Source organism: Moschus berezovskii, chromosome 15 (assembly GCF_049115385.1).
Source record: "Moschus berezovskii isolate FMDL1 chromosome 15, NW_MosBer_1.0, whole genome shotgun sequence".
Taxonomy (NCBI): Eukaryota; Metazoa; Chordata; class Mammalia; order Artiodactyla; family Moschidae; genus Moschus; species Moschus berezovskii.
Window position 1 is genome coordinate 50,768,320 of NC_142474.1, and position 23,883 is coordinate 50,792,202.

The window sequence follows — 23,883 nt, forward strand, 5'->3', positions numbered from 1 at the left end:
TCCTTTCACTTATACTAATATTCTTATAATTGATATTGCATAATGTGCTGTGAATGTACAGTGTGTGATTTCCACCCCTTTTCAGGAATTTGGCTTGAAATAATATATTTATAACATTTCCTCATAAATATTTTAAGACACAACATTTTTAAAACGTTATATTCTTTAATTATTTAATATGTGTTCAGGAATGTTGGTGTTGTTAATATTGTTTTCAAATAATACAGTTTCAAACTCCTTAGAACACTTGCAGGCTTCTAATTGTTTCATTTGTGTAACTTTCAACCTTGAGAATATTGGCTAATTGATGAATATTCTTTGTACCTACCAATTTTATTTTTAGTGCTTACTATGTGCCTGGAGCTGTTTTAGACTGTATAGGTAATCAGTATAAAAAAGTAAAAGCACCCAAATCCTTTTCCTCCAGGAGCCCACATTTAGTAGATTGCTTCACGTATGATTATGTGGCATTTAACTCAAAGGGCCAGTTCTCTGTTAATTGTCAGGAAATGCATGTCATCGAAGAGAGACAGAGGCGGGACAAAATTTCTGTTCTTTTTAACTCGTTGCTTTTCAGTGAGTTTAGCTCTCCTAAGTATTTTAATGGTATTTGCGACTGTGATCATTTGACAACCTAGAGTTTTTCTGTATTTTTCTCATCTCTCAGCTGTTAGTTCAGTGCAGAGGAAGAAGTTGAACTTAAGGTTTAGGGTTTAAAGAGAAGTCATATTCTTTAGGGAAAATACTTTTTGTGAAAGAAGAGAATATGGCTTTTGGAAGACTCCTGATTTTATCTAATTTATTTCTTCAGAGCCTACCATTTGTATTCTAGATAAACTTGAATCACACGGCAAGATCTCAGTGTAATATTTGACTCTTCTCTTCTCTTCAGGAAAATCTTAAACTTCCACCACCAGAAGATTAAAAAGAGGTCCCTCCTGCACCGGGAAGGCTCTGCAGGTCTTTTCAGTGTTCTTGGAGGTGTGGGCTGTGAGCCCTGGTCACTTTGTGTCATCCTCCTTGTTCTCTAAAGGTAAGCACCGAACAGGGAGTACGCTCAGGGCCGAGGCTCCTGCAGGACTGGCTTTGGAATGCTCCGTGGAGGCCTGGAGTCACCCCTCCCTCTCTCACAGAAGAGAGGCGAAGGCTGCATGTGTGGGCAGGACACCACACATTGTCAAGCAGACGTGGTTCTCCTTGTTGAGAAGTGCACATGTCCTAGAGATGCGGGGCACTTTTTGTTTCGTTTTCCAAAAATTCCACTTAACGGTAAAATTTGTCTTCCACTTCAGTCTGCATTTAAATCAGCTTAATAACTACCGTCGTTGATCCTTCATCAAAAACTCTTCTTGGATGTATTAAGATTTGCATTCAAGAATTTTGACACAGTGACAGCATTTAAGCAGTCTGCTTAAATTGATGTAGCCAGCTTTGAAGATTTGCTTTTCATGGTCTTCTTGAAGCTTACCTTTACTTCAGAGAAAGTCCCTCAAACCATTTTTTAAATCTCTGCTAAGCTTCAAAAAGTGTGAAAGCAAATGTCTTCTTATTCTTTAATAGGTATGTAGTCATAAAATTCATGTCAGATCGTAACAGGCCATCAGGAGACCTAATATCTACAGAACATTTCAGATTGTAATCACCAGGACACTGGTATTGACAGTGAGTACTTGGTACTGATGAAGAAATTAAATATCTATATCCAATTTTGTTCATCTTTTTTAAAGCTGTTAAAATGATCTTGGAAACTTTAGTTCTAAAAGACTTGAACTTTTTATGAACTATCAAATTTAGGAGAAATCTGCTGATTTTTGTCTGGCTAGCCCTTCTTTTGGTTTATGATAATTCTATTTTCTTTTCAAAGCAATTGTTCTTCCTATATCTGTGTAATAAAAAGATATTGAGAAGGGAAAGTACACTTTGTGTTTGTTGTTAGAATTAGTAAAACTACGGCTGAGGCCTTTTATGAAAAAACCTTGAGAATCAATTTTTTTATGTGTATGTAGTTGAGTTAGAACCAGTCTTACTTATTATAATTGCAGGCACCTTTAAAAGATTTAAATCTACTTTGGAGATGATATAGGTTATATTAGTGAAAAATAGAGGTTACTAAGAGTTTGGAAATAATCTCTATATAATTTTGTTTTGATTTTTAATTTGGAAGAACATGTTAAATAATTTTTAACTTTTATAACAGCATGGAACAGAATAGACAGGTTTATTAATTTTTTGGGCCAGTTGAGAAAATAATTCGAGTTGAAAGTCAAACCAAGTGAAAATGTAAGGTGGAGTATATAAAAATAAATGGGTATTACTCCTTACCTAAGCTTTAGCTTTTATATAACTGAATTTTTTTTATTCTAAAAAAGCCTCCTCCCCCAGCCCCTGTCATTTTTGAAACAAGCTTTGTCTTACTATCGTATTGACAACATACTTTTTTTAATACAATATACTTTTTAAAAAGAAAAATTTATTTCGTAGTTCTAGAACCAGTGCTCTGATTTCACATCCGTTGTTCTTTATTTTTCAGTTGCTAAGTTGTGTCCAACTCTTTGTGACCCATGGACTGCAGCATGCCAGGCTCCACTTTCCTTCACTGTCTCCCAGAGTTTGCTCAAATTCATGTCCATTGAGTTGGTGATGCCATCCAACCATCTCATCCTCTGCCACCTACTTCTCCTTTTGCCTTCAACTCTCCCCAGCATCAGTCTTTTCCAATGAGTCGGCTCTTTGTATCAGGTGGCCAAAGTATAGGAACTTCAGCATCAGTCCTTCTAATGAATATTCAGGGTTGATTTCCTTTAGGATTGACTGATTTGATCTCCTTGATGTCCAAAAAACTCTCAAAAGTCTTCACCAGTGCCACAATTCAAAAGCAGCAATTCTTTGGCGCTCAGCCTTCTTTATGGTCCAACTCTCACATCTGTACATGACTACTGGAAAAACCCTAGCTTTGACTGTATTGACCTTTGTCGGCAAAGTAATGTCTCTCCTTTTTAATACTCTCTCTAGGTTTGTCATAGCTTTCCTTCTAAGGAGCAAGCGTCTTTTAATTTCATGGCTGTAGTCACTGTCTGCCGGAGAAGGCAATGGCAAGCCACTCCAGTATTCTTGCCTAGAAAATCCCATGGATGGAGGAGCCTGGTGGGCTGCAGTCCGTGGGGTCGCTAAGGGTCGGACAGGACTGAGCGACTTCACTTTCACTTTTCACTTTCACACATTGGAGAAGGAAATGGCAACCCACTCCAGTGTTCTTGCCTGGAGAATCCCAGGGACGGGGGAGCCTGGTGGGCTTCCGTCTATGGGGTCACACAGAGTCGGACACGACTGAAGTGACTTAGTAGCACCAGCAGCAGCAGCAGTCACTGTCTGCAGTGATTTTGAAGCCCAAGAAAATAAAATTTGTCACTGTTTCTACTTTTTCCCCTTCTGTTTTCCATGAAGTGATGGGACCAGATACTATGATCTTAGTTTCTTGAATGTTGAGTTCTAAGGCAGCTTTTTCATTCTCTTCTTTTACCCTCATCAAGGAGCTCTTTAGTTCCTCTTCACTCTCTGCCATTAGTGTGGTATCATCTGCATATCTGAGGTTGTTGATATTTCTCCCAGCAGTCTTGATTCTAGCTTGTGGTTTGTCTAGCCCTGCATTTAGCATGATAGACTCTGCATATTATTAAATAAGTAAAATGACAATATACAGCCTGTCATACTCCTTTCCCAATTTTAAACCAGTCTGTTTTTCCATGTTCAGTTCTGTTACTTCTTGACCCACATAGGGTCAAGTCATGTAGCATGAATGTAAAAAATGAGGACCTTTGAGTCTAGCCCTTCTGTATCTACAGCATCATAAGTACTCTTCCCAGTAATTCTTAATAGCTTATGTCACCCCAGTTTGTATTAGAGAACAAAAACTATTGTTCTGTGACTTTGATAATATATAGGAGTGGACACCCAACGTGGTAGTACTGAGATTCTTCCACTGGACCTAGGGTCTGGGAGATGTTATTTTTATATGCACCTGCACAACTTAATCATACACAGTGTGCACATACTAGAGTTTATTTCTTCTTTTGTACATTCCGTTCCGTTCTGTTCCGTCGCTCAGTCATGTCCGACTCTTTGCGACCCCATGGACTGTAGCCTACCAGGCTTCTCCGTCCATGGGATTCTCCAGGCAAGAATACTGGAGTGGGTTACCGTTTCCTTCTCCAGGGGATCTTCCCGACCCAGGGATCGAACCTGGGTCTCCCGCATTGGGGGCAGACGCTTTAACCTCTGAGCCACCAGGGAAGCCCATTAGACCTTATCAAATAACAGGTTTCTGAATTGTCTCTCAGTTATATTTGGATGCTGTGTTTTGATTTTGTTTTTAACGTATGGAAAGCAGTCTTTGCTAGAGTTTCATTTCCTTGGTATGGTCATGTCCCCTGCCTACTCTCATATCTAGACAGAAGTGAGAGGCAGCCCTTTGTTTACTAATATTGATTTTTTAGAGAAAGAACAGCAAGGAAATTCTCGACCAGTCCTCTTCTTCGAGGCATGTAGACCAGCTCTGTCCAGTAAAAATATAATGCAAGTCACAAATACAAGCTACATGTGTAATTTTAAGAGTTTTTTGGTTGCCACGTAAAAAAGGTAAAAAGTGGGCAAAATTACTTTTGCTTATATTTTATTTAATCTGATACGTCTAAAATATTATTTCAGCATGCAATTAGTACAAAAGTTTATGAGATGTTTTACCTTTTTCACACTAAGCATTCAAAGTCTGCTGTGAATTTTGCATTTATAGAATGTTTCATATTGAATTGGCCTCAGTTCAAGTGTTTCATAGCCGCACGTTGCTTGTGACCACCGTGCTGGTGCAGATCTGGACTGAGGGTGGAAGGCCCACTCTGGCACCATCCTGGGTGACCCTGTGAGCCCCCCCTGGGTTAGAGTGTGCAGAGTTAGCAGAAGACAAAAAATAATTCAGGATGCCCAGCTTAATTTGAATTTCAGATAAATAACAAATAAATTAGTGTAATTATGTCCCATGCTATGCTTGGGATATACTAAGAAAAAAGTGTTTATCTGAAATGCACATTTAACTGTGAATCCTGGTTTTTATCTGGCAGTCCTAGCCTGGTTTGAGTGGAAGACACCAGTCTGTAGGACCAGAGGACAGAGAATCTTGTTCTCTGTGGATAACTTTTATAACCCTTCGAAAATCAGTATGCAAACCAGGAGCCCATTTCTTCCTAATTCTCCTCCTTTGGCAGGCGGGTTCTTTACCACTGAGCCACCAGCAAAGCCCCTCTTCCTAATTCTCTAAGATGTTTAAGAGACAGAAGAGGGGTTTATATATGATAGGGACTCAGTCTTTGTATAGATGAACATTTAAAATCTAAATTGTCACATTAAGCTGTAAGGTTGATTAAATTTTATAAATTGAATGATTATTTGAGTTCATAAAGGAGAGCTTGTCGAAGTCGAACAACGTATTATGAGTATCAGACCTTATGAAAAACCATCCACCCTTGGTGATAATCTCAGCAGTTTTTAGGGTCCTGGGTGTTTCAAGTTACCTTCTTACTGTTGGCTACACTGCAGCTGACTGTGCACATGACTTTCAAGTTGGCAGGCATTAACACAAAATTCTAGGTTGCTAAATGCCAAGATACGATATTTAAGTACCTGTGATGCTCTGCTCTCTAGTTGACCATGGGACGTCACCCTGATCAACAGGCAGTCAGTTCTTAACACCTGCATCACTTACTCCCCCTCAAGGCTTCTTTTACAGAGGGACAGCTTTCCATTCTTATACTTTAACATTTATTTTACATATTATTTATTTATTTAGTTTTTAAATTTTTTGGCTGTGGCAGGTGGCACACAGGATCTTAGTTCCACAACCAGGGTTTGAACCGGTGCCTCCTGTTGTGGAAGTGCTCTGAATTAACCTCTGGATCACTAGGGAGTTCTTTTCTTTATCGTTTTTTAATGTTGCGATCTTAATGCCAGTTTTGAAGCATGTAACAGCAACTCTAGTAGTGTCTCCATCCCCCTTAAACTGTAGAGGAGGGACCATTTGTAATTCGTGTTTTCTAAGGACGGTAGTTACACCACCCCCACACTTCCTGTGGGGGAGCACCTGCCTCCCAGGGTGGATGACTAGGTGAGCCCTGCTCCATTCCAGTCAGGCAGGGAGAGCCGAGGCCAGTGCAGTGTGGCAGTGTAGCAGCTGGGTGTAAGCCATGGTGCATTCCAAGTCCCCTCATGCTTAGAAGGATGAACCCAAGAGAGTGGATATGTTTATAATTACTGCATTTCCTTCAGAGAACAGGAATTACAGGTAAGTTTTTTTTTGGAGGGGCAGTGATCCCACAATTATTTTTAAATAAATTTAAGGATCTGAAAGTACTCCCTTTCCCTCAAAACAGTCACCTAAAAGACCTCAAATGCAGCTTATGTTATGTAATATTTTTCTTCCTCACTCCAAGGAGTTGAACCTGGTAATAGGGAGGGTTGGAAGGAGACGACTTATTGTGATTTGAAAGCTGTGAATGTCACACATTACCATGTCTAGAAATATCCTGGCTTTACATAAGAATCTTATTTTGCCTAACTTCTAATGCCTTAAGTATGAATTATTTTGTCAAATTACCACCTGTGTCTATATATAAATAAGGTGTTCAGGCTTTCCAAGCTAATATCTTTAGTAGCAATGAGTAAATTAATGAATTGTGTTTGGGTTTTCACATTTATTCTCAAGCCTGACTTTCTTTTGTTTAAAGACGTTAACCTTATTTCTGAAACCAACATTTAAAACTACAAAATATTTTAAATACAACCTAGCTCCACTTTTACCAAGTGGTATTTGGATGAGTTTCAGAGGGTCTGTGAATACCCTGGAATTATCAGATTTTCTATGTATGTGTTTTTTGCTGGGAAGAATGTCTGTATTTTTTCCATCATCTTCTTGAAGGGTTTTATAACACAAAATTTGATAAACACTGATCTGGACTAAAGTTATCTCTTTATTGACAAACTGAGGTTCAAAAAAATATGTTACTTGCCTTCATTCATTTGAAACTTAATATTCATGAAAACTAAAGTTTAATTCTAAGAAAGATTGTACTTATTTTTAGAAGGAAAAAGCTTTAGCTTGAATTAATTAGACTTGAGAAATACCAGCCTAAATGGGAACATTTAGTTTGCTAATAGTTTCTCATGTTCCCCGCTTTGACTGCAGTCTGTACCAGCTGTCACATGAAAATGACTCCTCAATAAATTGTGAGACTGTGCAATAGATTCTTGAAGCTGGAGTAAAAAAAATGAATTATCGATTATCATTCAAATCTTGTTTTTCTCCTTTCAAATCCTTCCTTCAAAAAGAGTTAAGAATCAAGAAAATAAGCAGTAATGTTATTTTTAAATTATTTTCAGAGTATTTTTAAAAAGCAGTTAATTGCCTTAATAAACATCACACTGAGCATTATTGGGACCTTTTCTGGTTCTGAACTCTGATTAAATTCGGTGGTTAGATGGTGTACACTTCAAGTTGCGGTTCAGTGATAGAGTATTTTAAGGTTTTTATTGTAAGATGCTTTTAAATCAACCATACTCCAATAAAATTCTAAAAATGATAGTAGTACTTTAGAAATGTTATGTAAGCAAGTTCTGTATTAAGGAAACTAATCTTTTCTCAAAATAAAGGAAGTATCTTTATCCTTGCTTTTACTGATTCTGGCCAGTAAAGTCAACCTAATTAGAATACAAAGAAATTTGAGGGATGATACACAGAAAGCAATTATTTCCCAAAAGGAATAGAAAAAAGTAAGGCAACTCAGGATATTACCTGTATTTTTAATTTAAAGTTCATTACACTTAAAAAATTTCTAAAATTTGTAGCCTAAGGCTCATTATAGAAAATGGCATTGATTTCCCAAAAGGATGACAGCTTTGTTCTTTCATTTGGGTGTTAGCACTCAAGGTGGTTATCACCTGTGCCTCTCTGTCTTTATAGCCAGTAACCTTTGAAGTGTTCTTTTTTCCAGAAGAACAGTTTGTGAATCAACAGGCTGCCTAAATTACTTGCCATGGGTAATTATAACAAATAAGGAGTTATAGTTTTATTTTCTATTCAGCAAATTATTTTGTGTTTAAAATAGAAAAACTTAAATTCTTCTTAGGAACACTTGCAAATATTTATAGTTTTTTTAAGTTGATATAGACAGATATTAAATATTATTTTTGCATGCAAAGAAGCTGAAACAATTGACCTACTCACTCAGTCCACTCAAAGCCTTGGTTTTCACAACTGGTTAAAAATAACCAACATTTGAATGTAGATGAGTAAAAAGTTATTTATGATCAATTTTAGGATTTTATTCCGTTCCGTTCCGTCGCTCAGTCGTGTCCGACTTCTTGAGACCCCGTGGACTGTAGCCTACCAGGCTTCTTCGTCCATGGGATTCTCCAGGCAAGAATACTGGAGTGGGTTACCGTTTCCTTCTCCAGGGGATCTTCCCGACCCAGGGATCGAACCCAGGTCTCCCACATTGGAGGCAGACGCTTTAACCTCTGAACCACCTTATTACCATAGGTTATTACTTAAAATGGAATTTTCAAATAAATTTAATAGCTGTATTAAAAGTGACTTTTCTGTGTAACCACATGCATGGCTTCCTACTTTGCTGTGTATAAATAATTTAGCATGTAACTCTTACTTCCTTTAAGTTCCTATATCAGAAACTTTTAGCAGTTTCACTGTTTATACTACAGTTCATAGACTGAAACTTTGCCACAACTACCTGCCATGTTCTTGTATAGGAAATAAATTTATTCAGCCAGCTATCAAATATACAAAGAACTGAGAGAACAGAGAGGTAAATAAAACACATGCCCTGCCCTCAGAGAATTCACAGTCTCATTCAGCTGTGTGGTGGGATCATGCAGAGGGGAGACAGGGATAGTAACCTCATCTCAGATCAGGGAAGACTTCCTCGGGAAAATGAAATTTTAACTGAATCTGAGCATTGCTAGGAATTAGTCCCATAAAATGCAGAGGCGGGATAAACATATATGAAAGCCATAAAGGGAGAAAGAGTGACCATTTAAGACAAAGACTTGCAGAGACCTTGTGGTGAAATGTATTTCAGGTCATTGTTAGGAATTTGGCTTTGGGGCTTCAGCTCAGGGTGGTGGGAGGTCATCGAGCAGCATGTTTTATTTTTTCTAAAACTTTTAACTAAAGCCTCATACACATCCAAAAGAGTGAGCATATCATAAGCATATAGATTGATGAATTTCACAAACTGAATACATGTATGTGACTATCTCCTGGGTGAAGAAACAGAAGTCCCCTCTCACCTTTCCTTCCCGTCAGTGTTCCCCTTGCCCCCAAGGAGACCTCTGGCCCACCTTCTTCATATGTTACAGAAATAGGAGCATCCTGTATAGGCTCATTTCCGGGAAAGAAGCCAGATACAGCATCATAATTATGAGAGTCATCGTGTAGTTGAGTGTAGTTGCCAGTCATCCTCGCTGCTCGGTAAAGCTCCATCACATTTGTGCTTTTCTGAGACTGACGCATCTGCTCTATGAAGGATAGAAAGATGGGAGGTTGTTAGCTTCACAGTCAGTTTAGGTTTGCACTAGTGTGGCGATGGTGAGGATGAAGAGAATTGGGTGTGTTAGAGATTTAAGAGTGAGAGTTTATTGGGCGTCAGGTGTAGTTAGATGAGCGATCAAAGAATACAGAGACACCAAGGGTATCTATGGTTTCTGACTTGGGCAGAAATGGGTGGTGTTCACTTTATTAAGCTCTAACAGTGGAGAGGAATGGATCGTTGTTTGTGTTTTAATGATACAGGGGGATGATTAACTCACTGTCTGACCTGTGTGAGGTACTGTGCCCAGGCCTGCTTTATACAGCTAATGCCTGTTGGTTGAATGAATGCATGGTTTTACGTTCACTGATAATAGTGTGCTAACGAGGAGTTCTTCTGCATAGAGAATGTTGTAAATCTTGTCTTTCTTCACCTGTAAATCTCATCAGATACTCTATCTGAATGTTTGTAGGAGTGATTTTGCCGCATCTTACAGAACTTCCCCCTAAAACAGTACTAATTTCGTATGGAAGCAGAGCTACACTTTCCTATTAATATATACATGATATGAAAGGCATTGCAGTGCCTTCACACTTTGTGTATGTGTGTGTTACGACTTTTTAAAATTGAAATCTGGTTGATTTACAATGTTAGTTTCAGGTATATACAAAGTGATTCAGTTATACATACATATATATTCTTTTTGTTAATATTTTCTTCCATTATACATTATTACAAGATATTAGCAGAGTTCCCTGTTTCATACAATAGGTCCTTGTTCATTATCTGTTTTATATATAGTAGTGTACATATGCTAATCCAAAACTCCTGATTTATCCCTTCGCATCATTTTCCTCTTCAGTAGCCGTAAGTTTGTTTGCTAAATCTGTGAGTCTGTTTCTGTTTTATAAAAACTTAATTTATATAGTTTTTAAAATTTTAGATTCCACATATGAATGATAGCATATGATATTTGTCTTTATCTGTCTAACTGATCTCACTTAGTAGGACAATCTCTAGGTTCATGTTGCTGCAAATGGCATTATTTCATTCCTTTTTATGGTTTAAGTAGTCTTCCATTGTATATATGTACCATATCTTTTAACCATTCCTCTGTTGATGTACGTTAAGGTTGCTTCCATGTCATGGCAATTGTAAATAGTGCTGCTTTGGACACTGGGGTGCATGTACCTTATAAAAGTAGTGTTTTCTCCAGATATAAACCTGAGTAGGATTGCTGGATCATATGGTAGCTCTATTTTTAGTTTTTTAAGGAACCTCTATGCTGTTCTCCGTAAAGGCTTCTCCAATTTACATTTCCACCAACAGTGTGGGAAAGTTCCCTTTTCTCCACACCTTCTCCAGCATTTGTTTTTTATAGACTCTCTGATGTTGACCATTCTAACTGATGTGAGGCAATACCTTACTGTAGTTTTGAAATTTGAATTTCTCTAGTAATTAGTGATGTTGGGCATCTTTTCATGTGCCTTTTGGCCATTTGTATGTATAATTTGGAGAATTGTCTGTTTACTTCTTATACCCATTTCTGGATTGGGTTGTTTTTGATATTGAGCTATATGCTTTGTCTGTCCGTTTTGGAGCTTAAATTGAGTTTTTGTCATTGTAATTTTTTTTAATTAGCACAATACACACACCTTAAAGTGAGTTTGTTTCTGTGAAATGATTATTTATTTGGCAAATCTTAACATGACAGATGTTCATTGGATTTTGGAAGGGCAGAGGAAAGGAAGATGAGAATGAGGTAAAACCTACAACCTGAGCACAAGTCGTGGCAGGTGCCACAGGCAGGACACAGGGTGTCAGCGTGGATGATAAAAGCTGATCTTAATGGTGTAGCATGCCACGGGGTGGGAAGGAACTGTGAGCAAGGAACTTTGCCTGATGTACAGTGCTGCCAGTGCTGAGTGTACCCTTGGGAAGTTTTATAGGAAGAACAATAATCAGTATAGCCCTGACAGTGAGATCACAAATAGACATGTCCATTTACCCCTGTTACTCACATCAAGATTCAGTGCTACATTTAGATCACAAAATTTAAACTAAAATTAAGGCAGTTTATCATGTTGGTGAAAGAAAAAAAACCCTAAGCAATCATGATCACAATTTTCAGTTAATAGTTTTACCCAGCTTTGGGCTTTGTTGCATATGAGATGGTACTATTTTAAAAATTAACACTCCATTTCATTTCATGGTGGTTTTTTAAATTTTTGCCTATAATCGATGTTGACATAGTTAAATCAGACCTGTACTTTCAGAAGCCACTGAAAAGTTAACTAGTTTGTTTCAGTTCAGCTCAGTTGCTCAGTCGTGTCCGACTTTTTGTAACCCCATGAACCGCAGCATGCCAGGCCTCGCTGTCCATCACCAACTCCCGGAGTCCACCCAAACCCATTTCCATCGAGTCGATGATGCCATCCACCCATCTCATCCTCTGTCGTCCCCTTCTCCTCCTGCCCTCAATCTTTCCCAGCATCAGAGTCTTTTCCAATGAGTCAGCTCTTCGTGTCAGGTGGCCAAAGTATTGGAGTTTCAGCTGCAACATCAGTCCTTCCAATAAACACCCAGGAATGATCTCCTTTAGGATGGACTGGTTGGATCTCCTTGCAGTATAAGGGACTCTCAAGAGTCTTCTCCAACACCACAGTTCAAAAGCATCAATTCTTCTGCGCTCAGCTTTCTTCACAGTCCAACTCTCACATCCATTCATGACCACTGGAAAAACCATAGCCTTGACTAGATGGACCTTTATTAGCAAACTAATGTCTCTGCTTTTTAATATGCTGTCTAGGTTGGTCACAACTTTCCTTCCAAGGAGTAACCGTCTTTTAATTTCATGGTTGAAATCACCATCTGCAGTGATTTTGGAGCCCAGAAAAATAAAGTCAGCCACTGTTTGCACTGTTCCCCATCTATCTGCCATGAAGTGATGGGACCGGATGCCATGGTCTTAATTTTCTGAATGTTGAGCTTTAAGCCAACTTTTTCGCTCTCCTCTTTCACTTTCATCAAGAGGCTCTTTAGTTCCTCTTCACTTTCTGCCATAAGGGTGGTGTCATCTGCATATCTGAGGTTATTGATATTTCTCCCGGCAATCTTCATTCCAGTTTGTGCTTCTTCCTAGCGTTTCTCATGATGTACTTTGCATATAAGTTAAATAATCAGGGCGACAATATAAAGTCTTGACGTACTCCTTTTCCTATTTGGAACTAGTCTGTTGTTCAGCATATACTTATGAAATAAATGTTGTGTTTGTAACAGTGTTGTAGCTGAAGGTGATGATGCCAAGAAGTATTTCTGCCTTTACTGCTAGTGCTCTAGTTGGGAAACTCAGAATATAGAGAAACAGTGAGCTGATGCAAATTATTATGGAGTTAACTGATTCAATGATGTTGAAGAAGCAGTGAATCCAGGGGAAAGAAATTATGGGGTTATCAGAAGAAATGATAGGTGTGGTAGAATCCAGTTTGGTGCTTGATGGATAAGAGGATTTGAATTGCTCAATAAGTCAGCAGATGTAACAGCCCAGATGATTTATTTTTAGATTATCTGCAAGTATAATTTTACTTTACTTGTCATCAGGTAGTAATTAATTATTTAGATTTTACTTGTTATCATATGGTAACTATTTAGATTTTATCTGTGAAATTACCTGAAGGGACAAAATGATTTTTAGAGGATCTTCCCCTGAGAGCTACAGATCAGCTTCAGTGAAACTGGACCTCTCTGTAATGAAAACAGAGGTTTAGATGTGTATCATTTCTAGTGGAAGACTCATTGACTTTATCAGAGCCTTGAAGGACCTGACAATCCAAAAAAACGTTAATAAAACAGCTCTTGCTCTCCTGACATAAAATATTTTTAATCAAACACCTGACTTCCATCTCCTGTATCGTTTAATTTTTCCTTCACTACTAACTCTCTTCCATCAACATACAGATAATGCTGGGTTATTTTTTGTTTTCCTCCCACCTTAAAAACTTTCCTGTTCTGATTTTCCCTTCAGTTACTGCCGAGGATCTTTTCATTTGCAGCTAATCTCTCTGAAAGAGTTGACTGTGTGTTGGGATTTCAGTTTGTGTATCCCCTGCCACCTCACCAGAATTGTCCTTCTTACTGACCCCGGTGATGGGCTTTTCAGCCCTCAGCTCATGTGACCGGCAGCAGCTCTGACTGCTGTCTTTATCTGGCTTCCAGATGCTACGCTCAGCTAGTTTCCCTCACCTCTCTGGCGTCTGTTTCAATCTCCTTACTGGCTCCTTCTCTCCTCTCTAACCTCTGAACTGGAAATTCTCCAATGTTTTGAATTTGGACCTCTTTTCTGTTCAAACTTAAGCCCTTGATGACCTCGCCCAGCCCCATGGCTTTAGATGCCCATCTGTTTGCCGATAAGCAGAAGTCATTTTCTGTTCTCAAAATGTACTGCAGTAAACCAGACTCCCTATCTCCCCCACGCCCACTTCCTCCTGAGTCTTCCGTTTCTCAGTAAATAGCTGCTTGGTTCTTTGCTCAGTCTTGGTGCATCCTTGATTCCTAGCTTCTTTCATCCACGTCTGATCCTTCCCCACATCTCTGTCACCATAGTCTCCTGTCTATACTAGTAAAAATGTCCAGAATCCAATCACAAGTTGCAATTTCTGCCTGTGATTTACATAGGTCTCTTCTTAACAGAGCATGTAGCATAGTTACGTAAAATCTAAGTCAGAATACGTCACTCCCTTGATTTAAATCCCCCCATTGACTTCTCATCTCAATCAGAATGAAATCTGAAACCTGATAAATCTCCCGGGCACCTCCTCTTGATCTCTGTTCTTCCTGGACCTTGGCTTCTGTTCTCCAGTCTCTCTCTGCTCTCCTGATCTGGTTCTTGGCTCTTCTTGGAACGTGCAGGCAGATTCTTGCTTTAGGGGATTTGCACTGGCTCTTCTCTCTGCCTGCAGATCTCTTTCCCTATTACCTGTGTCACTCATTTCCTCATCAGTTGGGAGTTTGTACTCAAATGTTAACTCAAGCTTTCTTCAGTTACTCAGTCAACATTGCAAATTTCCCCCACTCCAGCCGCATTCTGCTTCCTCCATTTCTTCTTTGTGAGAACCATTCCCATCTACCATCACATAGATTTTACTTTTCTGGTTTTTTTTTTTTTTCTGTCCTCTTCCATATAGAATGTAAAGGCAAGAATTTTGTTCACTTTGCTCACTGCTGTATCCTTAGCACATAGAAGCCCAAGGCCTGGTTCATGTTATATGCTCAGTTAATATTTGCTGAACGAATGAATGCAATTTTGGAAGTTGTTGTTCAGTTACTAAGTTGTATCTGACTCTTTGTAACCCCATGAACTTTCAGCATGTTAGGCTTCCCTGTCCTTCACTGTCTCCTTAAACTCATGTGCATTGAGTCAGTAATGCCATCTAACCATCTCATCCTCTGTCACCCCCTTCTCCTCCTGCCCTCAATCTATCCCAGCATCAGGGTCTTTTCCAATGAGTCGGCTCTTCACATTAGGTGATCAAGTAGAGGAGCTTCAGCATCAGTCCTTTCAGTGAATATTCAGGTTGATTTCCTTTAGGATTGACTTGTTTGATCTCCTTGCTCTCCGTGGGACTCTGAAGAGTCTTCTCCAGCGCCACAATTCAAAAGCATCAATTATTTGTGGCACTCAGCCTTCTTTATGATCTAACACTCACATCTGTACGTGACTACCGGAAAAACTATAGCTTTGACTGTATGGACCTTTGTTGGCAAAATGATGTCTCTGCTTTTCATACACTGTCACAACTTTTGTCATAACTTTTCTTAGGTTTGTCATAGCTTTTCTTCCAAGGAACAAGCATCTTTTAATATTGTGGCTGCAATCACCGTCCACACTGGTTTTGGAGCCCAATAAAATAAAATCTGTCACTGTTTCCTTGTTTTCCCCTCTATTTGCCATGAGGTTATGGGATTGAATGCCATGATCTTAGTTTTTTGAATGTTGAGTTTTAAGCCAGCTTTTTCACTCTCTTCTTTTACCCTCATCAAGGGGCTCTTTAGTTCCTCTCTGCTTTCTGCCAATAAGCTGGTATCATCTGCATATCTGAGGTTGTTGATATCTCTCCCAGCAATCTTGATTCCAGCTTTTGATTCATCCAGCCTCACATTTCACCTTGATGTACTCTGCATATAAGTTAAATAAGCGGGGTTACGATATACAGCCTTGACGTACTCCTTTCCCAGTTTTGAACCAGCCCATTGTTCTATGTCTGGTTCTAACTGTTGCTTCTTGACCTGCATATAGGTTTCTCAGGAGGCAGGTAAGGTGAATGGTATTCCCATCTCTTTAAGAATTTCCCACAGGTTGTTGTGATTCACACAAAGGCTTTAGTGTAGTCAATGAAGCAGAAGTAGATTTTTTTTTTAAATTTTCTTCCTTTTTCTGTGAGCCAACAGATGTTACCAATCTTTTAACAGTAGCCCCCACATTAGAAGTAGTTCAGAGTTTGTGCGGAGAAGGCAATGGCAAGCCACTCCAGTACTCTTGCCTAGAAAATCCCATGGATGGGAGGAGCCTGGTAGGCTGCAGTCCGTGGGGTCGCTAAGGGTTGGACACGACTGAGCGACTTCACTTTCACTTTCACACATTGGAGAAGGAAATGGCAACCCACTCCAGTGTTCTTGCCTGGAGAATCCCAGGGACAGGGGAGCATGGTGGGCTTCCGTCTATGGGGTCACACTGAGTCGGACACGACTGAAGTGACTTAGCAGCAGCAGAGTTTGTGAGGGCCCTTGGATCATTTAATAAACACTCAAACATTTCAGTAAACAACATGGACCTAAAGGTATTAGAAACATGACTGTATATACTGATATAATTATTACATGCAAAACTTGCTTCTTTGAACAAATCTTTGGTTTTGATCATTTAGTTATGAAATTTTATAAGTGTAGAATACTGAAAAAATATTGTTTGAAATTATGTATGATCATTATTTGAGTGTGCTACAACATGGAATTTTTTTAAAAGACTCGTTTTGTCTTTAAAAGTATTGGTCATTTAGTAGAATATGAAGAATCATTTTGTTCTTTAAGCTTTTTAAAAATAATTTAGATTTACAGAAGAGTTATGAAGATAGTACATACTATATCCTCTTCAGGATTCTTAATTTATGTTTTATAAGCTTACAAGTTTCAGAAAGCATAACATGTAGATACTAAACTTACTAATGCAGCTTTTGTTAAAGTTATTGCTTTTTAAAATAATTTTTAATAACCATCAGAAAACCACCAAATAACTACTATTTTAAATTTTCTGTGTTTTCTCTCTTGACTGCATGCATAACGTATCAAACTATTGTAGAGATAATGTGCATTTCATTTTGTTTCTAAATTATATCCATTTTTGCATGATTCATTATGGTGTCCATCATTGTCTTTTTTTTAAATTTGTTTATTTTTAACATCATTGTCTTTTTAACTGGTTAATAATAGACCATATTGCTAATGTTCATTTTGTTTTAAAGGGTTTTGTCATTTAAAAAAATTTATTGAAGTATGGTTGTTTTACAATACTATGTTAATTACTACTGTATAGCATAGTGACTCATTTATACATGTATATTCTTTTTAATACTCTCTTCCATTATGGTTTATCACAGGATATTGACTGTGAGTTCGCTGTGCTATACAGTAGGACCTTGTGCTTTATCCATTCTATTTATACCCATTTTCATCTTCTAATCCCAAGCTACCAATCCATCCCTCTCCCACCCCCGTCACCTGGACAACCAACAGTCTGTTCTCTATGCCCTGATTCTATTTTTGTTTCATATATGGGTTCATTTGTATCATATTTTAGATTTGACATATAAGTGATATATTTGTCGTTATGACTTACTTAGTATGTGATCTCTAGTTACATTTTCATTACCGCAAATGGCATTATTTCATTCTTTTTTATAGCTCAGTTCAGTTCAGTTGCTCAGTTGTATCTGACTCTTTGCAACCCAGTGAACCGCAGCATGCCAGGCCTCCCTGTCCCATCACCAACTGCCAGAGTCCACCCAAACCCATGTCCATTGAGTTAGTGTTGCCATCAACCATCTCATCCTCTGTCATCCCCTTCTCCTCCTGCCCCCAATTCCTCCCAGCATCAGGGTCTTTTCAGTGAGTCAACTCTTCGCATGAGGTGGCCAAAGTATTGGAGTTTCAGCTTTAGCATCAGTCCTTCCAGTGAACACCCAGGACTGATCTCCTTTAGGATGGACTGGTTGGATCTCCTTGCAGTCTCCAAGGGACTCTCAAGAGTCTTCTCCAACACCACAGTTCAAAAGCATCCATTCTTCGGGGATCAGCTTTCTTCACAGTCCAACTCTCACATCCATACATGACCACTGGAAAAACCATAGCCTTGACTAGATGGACCTTTGTTGGTAAAGTAATGTCTCTGCTTTTTAATATGCTGTCTAGGTTGGTCATAACTTCCGTTCCAAGGAGTAAGCGTCTTTTAATTTCATGGCTGCAATCACCATCTGCAGTGATTTTGGAGCCTCCCAAAATTAAGTCAGCCACTGTATTCACTGTTTCCCCATCTATTTGCCATGAAGTGATGGGACCGGATACCATGATCTTAGTTTTCTGAATGTTGAGCTTTAAGCCAACTTTTTCACTCTCTTCTTTAACGTTCATCAAGAGGCTTTTTAGTTCCTCTTCACTTTCTGCCATAAGGGTGGTATCATCTGTATATCTGAGGTTATTAATATTTCTCCCAGCAATCTTGATTCCAGCTTGTGTTTCCTCCATCCCAGCGTTCCTCATGATGTACTCTGCATATAAGCTAAATGAGCAGGGTGACAATATACAGCCTTGACGTACTCCTTTTCCTATTTGGAACCAGTCAGTTGTTCCATGTCCAGTTCTAACTGTTGCTTCCTGACCTGCATACAGGTTTCTCAAGAGGCAGGTCAGGTGGTCTGGTATTCCCATCTCCTTCAGAATTTTCCACTGTTTATTGTGATCCACACAGTCAGAGGCTTTGGCATAGTCAGTAAAGCAGAAATAGATGTTTTTCTGGAACTCTCTTGCTTTCTCCATAATCCAGCAGATGTTGGCAATTTAATCTCTGGTGCCTCTGCCTTTTCTAAAACCTGCTTGAACATCTGGGAGTTCACAGTTCATATATTGCTGAAGCCTGGCTTGGAGAATTTTGAGCATGACTTCACTAGCGTGTGAGATGAGTGCAATTGTGCGGTAGTTTGAGTATTCTTTGGCATTACCTTTCTTTGGGATTGGAATGAAGACTGACCTTTTCCAGTTCTGTGGCCACTGCTGAGTTTTCCAAAGTTGCTGACATATTGAGTCCAGGACTTTCACAGCATCATCTTTTAGGATTTGAAAGAGTTCAACTGGAATTCCATCACCTCCACTAGCTTTGTTTGTAGTGGTGCTTTCTAAGGCCCACTTGACTTCACATTCCAGGATATCTGGCTCTAGGTGAGTGTGAGTGATCACACCATCGTGATTATCTTCGTTTGAAGATCTTTTTTGTACAGTTCTTCTGTGTATTCTTGCCACCTCTTCTTAATATCCACTGCTTCTGTTAGGTCCATACCATTTCTGTCCTTTTTGAGCCTATCTTTGCAGTAGTATTCTGTTATATATATTTATCACGTCTTCTTCAGCCATTCATCTGTTAATGGATTTTTAGGTTGTTTCTATGTCTTGGCTATTGTGAATAGTGCTACTATGAACATTGGGGTGTTTGTATCATTTTGATTTGTAGTTTTATCTGTGTATATGCCCGGGAATGGGATTTCTGGATCATATAATAATTCTAGTCTTCTGCAGTACCTCGATAGTGTTCTCCATAGTAACTGCACCAACTTAAATTCCCATCAATAGTGTAAGAGGATTCCCTTTTCTCCACACCCTCTGTCGCATTTATTATTTGTACAGTCTTTCATGATGGCCATCTTGACCAGTGTTAGGTGGTTCCTCATGGTAATTTTGATTTGCATTTCTCTGACAGTTAGCATCTTTTCGTATGTCTTTTGTTGTCTATATGTCTTCTTTGGTGAAATGTCTGTCTTCTGCCCAGTTTTTGTTTAGGTTGTTTTGTTGTTGTTGAGTTGTATGAGCTGTTTATATCTTTTGGAAATTAAGCCCTTGTATTTTGTATCATTTCAAATGTTTTCTCCCATTCTGTAGATTGTCTTTTTATTTTGTTTATGGTATCCTTTGCTGTGCAGAAGCTTATAAGATTGATTAGGTCCCATCTGCTTATTTTTGTTTTTATTTCTATTGCCTTGGAGACTGACCTAAGAAATCATTGCTGTGATTTATGTCAGAGGATCTTTTGCCTATGTTCTCTTCTAGGCCTTTTATTGTGTCATGTCTTATGTTTAAGTCTTTCAGCCATTTTGAGTTTATTTTTGTGCACAGTGCCAAGGTTCTAACTTCATTGATTTACATGTGGCTATTCAACTTTCCCAGCACCACTTGCTGAGAGACTGTCTTTTTCCCGTGGTGTTAACATATTCTTGTCTTCTTTGTTGAAGACGATTGACTGTAGGTGTGTGGGTTTGTTTCTGGGCTCTCCATTCTGTTCCATCGATCCACATGTTTCTTTTTGTGTCAGTACCACATTCTTTTGATGACTGTAGCTTTGTAGTATTGTCTGAAGTCTGGGAGTATTATGCCTCCTACTTTGTTCTTTTTCTTCAGGTTCCTTTGGCAATTCTGAGCCATTTATAGTTCCATATGAATTTTAGGATTATTTACTCTAGTTCTGTGAAAAATGTCTTGGGTAACGTGACAGGGATCACATTAAATCTGTTGATATTTTGGGTAGTATGGCCATTTTAACATTAATTCTTCTAATCCAAGAGCATGGGATATCTTTCCATTTTTTTGAATCCTGATATTCATTATTAATAAATTGTTCTCCTCCTATTAGAGATTGCTCTCCAGTGCAGTGGCAGTAAGAATGGAAAAGAAAGTCTAAATATAAGCAGTAGGATTTATCTTTCTTAGGTGTAAGATAGTGATTTGTCCAAGATTGCTTCAAAGTATTATCCTTTGTAGTAAGGAGTAGTGATTCTATGGAAAGAACAGAACATCAGGAAGAAAGACTGTCTTTAAAAAATTTTTTTTTCTTTATTTTTGGCTATACTGGGTCTTCATGGCTGTGCACGGGCTTTCTCGAAGTTGTGGAGAGTGGGGGCTCCTCTCTAACTGTCATGCACCAGCTTCTCATTGCTGTGGCTTCTTGTGTTGCTGAGTCCGGGCTCTAGGGCGCATGGGCTCAGTAGCCATAGCACTTGAGTATTTGTGAAATTTTCCCGGACCTAAGATCAAACCCATGACCCCTTCATTGGCAGGCAGATTCTTAACCACTAGACCACCAGGGACATGCCAGGAAGAAGGACTTTCTGAGTGGAAGGAGTGGGTCCTCTTGAAATGGTGAATTTTGTTTATGAGGAAGCCTCACTGTGAGCCTCCGCAGCACTGGCCTGTGTCCTGAGAGTTTGATTAATCACATGACGTTCACTTCTCCAGCTCTGAGCTTTCTCATTTGTGAAGTAAGCTTTGGGCTACTACCAGGTGGTTGCTGAAGCCTCTCCCAATTTTAGAATGATTACTGTGTCTTTGTTTCATGCGAATTCCATTACTATGTCTTCTCAGTGCTTTCTAGTGACCTTTTATTTAAAACTTTACATTTATAAAAAATGAAGATAAAATGTCCAATCTGGAGTCTGTTGGAGTTGAAACTTTCATTAATATAGAAAAACACTTGACACAGGAAGTGCAGAACTGACACTTCATTTTATCTCTGTCTGCCAGAAGCAGCTTCTTGTAGATTAAAATTTAGAACAGAGAAGATTGGATTTAAGACCAGACTTGAGAAAGCATTCTGGAGTTTTCCATAATAGCTACTTTGGGGGTTATTTTTCTTAGCTACTATAAATCCCAATAAATTACTTGGAAAAATTAATGCAATACAAATATTAAATTTCACGTAAGTACATACATAAAATATATGTGATAAATACAGTCTAGGGGGAAGCAATAACCTATAGATAAAAGAGCAGACTTTGGAATTAGTTTGGGTTCAGTGATCACTTTTACTGCTGTACTAGCTGTGTACCCTTAGGCAAATTGAAGGGAAAAGCTTGATGTCAGTGGGTGATTTAGTTTACATGTAAAATTGGGACAGTAATACTGAGTTTGCAGAGTTGTCATTATGATTAGAGAGAATGTAAACACTAAGTATTAGTATGATATTCAGTAAACACTAACCTTTATCATTAACAGTTATAATGTATACTTAGTTAATACTTTTTCAGAATCTTGCCTGTATTAAATACTTACTCTGTATTCCTATCCTGTAATTTAGGATTGTGTGTGTGTGTGTCAGTGTCAGAGAGAGAGAGACCATGGGGTTTCTAATATTAAACTTTTTGGCAGCTTAAATGATATGGTAAAAGCAAAGAATTATTTCTAAAATTCATATTCTAGAGCTTAAGCATATTCAAGTCTCAGGTAGAATGTTTATTTTTAAAGAAATGTTTTTTCTCTATAAATACTTGTCTTTTGCTGCTCTTATAAAAACATTTGTTAGATTCAGACAGTATTGCAGTAAAATTACTAGAAGTACACTTTTCAGGGAGTTTAGGTTGAATAATGTAAAATGTTTTTGTGATGGAAATAAGGAGAGCTAATTTTTTTTCAAAGGCTATTGATTATATTTTACAATGTCATACTAAATACAGTTTTTCTTTTTAATGCTAGAAGAACTGCCCTGAGTATTTAATCAAAGGAAGGTGTCCGTGGTTCTCAGTGGCCTCTTTTGGAAAGTTTCTTTTGTTCAGGGATCTAAAGAAAGTAGATGTGTTTCATTGACTTCATTTATGCTTGCATGCATGCTAGCTAAGTCGCTTCAGTCATGTCTGACTCTGTGACCCCATGGACTGTAGCCTGCCAGGATCCTCTGTTCATGGGATTCTGCAGGCAGGAATACTGGAGTGGGTTACCATGCCCTCCTCAAGGGGATCTTCCCAACCCAGGGATCGAACCCTTGTCTCTTATGTCTCCTGCTTTGGCAGGCGGGTTCTTTACCACTAGTGCCACCTGGGAAGCCAACTTAATTTATACTAGTTCTTTATTCAAATACATATGGAAGGAAGAAGAGTAGTATGTGAGGAAACAGTGACCATATAGACATATCATGAGTTTCAAAACTAAGAAAACATGGACGAAATAAATGTTTTATCAAGAAAGACATTAATCAGAATGGCAAAACAGGTTAAGATGAAAAATTAGAAGGAAAGTTTAAAAAGACCGTAATGCTTTAAATATGTATTTTGTAACAGAAGCAGAAAGATTTGTTTACATTCCAGAGAAAAGACATTTTGAATAATTAAAACATGCAAATATTAGTAATATCAAGTTATGTGCTATCAGAAGACCTATTTTATGCAGGAATTTATTCAAACCATCATAAGATAACTACATGTTCAGATGGGTGCCTTCATGTGGGTCCTTAAGGAACAGGCGTATGGCTTTCTCTCTCCTCTGTTGCCTTTTGTCCCTGGTGCCGGCTCAGTAGTATTGTGCACTTACAACTTCTCGCTTTACAAGATCTATTACACAGCTGTTACTGAAAGCATTTTTGGTGGCTTTAAAAAAATTTCCTACCTGTTATTGACTAAGACATTACATTCAATCATCATTGCGCGCTCGCTCTCTCTTACGGATTGATTACATCATTGCTAAAAACAGTAGATTTGATGTATTTGTAAAATTGATTTTTTGTTTCTTCTGAGTTGTACTTCAACAATTCATTTGGGTCTGGGAACACTTCATCCATAAAACATACATGAAATTTCCACAGTTTTATCTCAAATACTTTATGATCTATTTTGAAAACATGTTTGACCACCAGTTCTCAAACTTTAGTTGTATCAGAATCACCCAGAGGACTTGTCTAAGCAATGATGGAGTGACCCTTCACCCATCGTTTCTGACTTAGTAGGTCTAGGGTGGCACCTCAGAACTTAAAAGAAACTTCTTACCGGTTCTCAGGAGGTGCTAATACTGTTGTTTCAGGGACCGTATTTTGAGAACAGCTACATTTAACTAGTAACAGGATAGCTTTATTTTTCCCCGCAAAGAGTTAAAAATTAGTGATGGTTAAAATTATATGCATTAAGGGTAATTCCATGACTTTTTTTTAACCAGGTTTTACCATGGTGACAAATAATAACCTTGTTCCAGGAAGTTGGAACTAATTTCTTCTGTT

The 23,883-nt window shown here is 38.4% G+C and overlaps 1 protein-coding gene across 11 annotated transcripts in view; it reads left to right on the forward strand.

The window, feature by feature from the left end:
• ZEB1 (zinc finger E-box binding homeobox 1) overlaps window positions 1–23,883 on the forward strand; it is a 198,426-nt gene that overhangs the window by 64,865 nt on the left and 109,678 nt on the right. For 3 of the 11 annotated variants that reach the window (XM_055429807.2, XM_055429786.2, XM_088844053.1), the window contains one exon: window positions 893–1,033. The exons of the other annotated variants lie outside the window; for them this stretch is intronic. The gene's annotated coding sequence lies outside the window, so the exon portion shown is untranslated. The remainder of the gene's footprint in view (window positions 1–892; window positions 1,034–23,883) is intronic. 11 annotated transcript variants of the gene reach the window in all.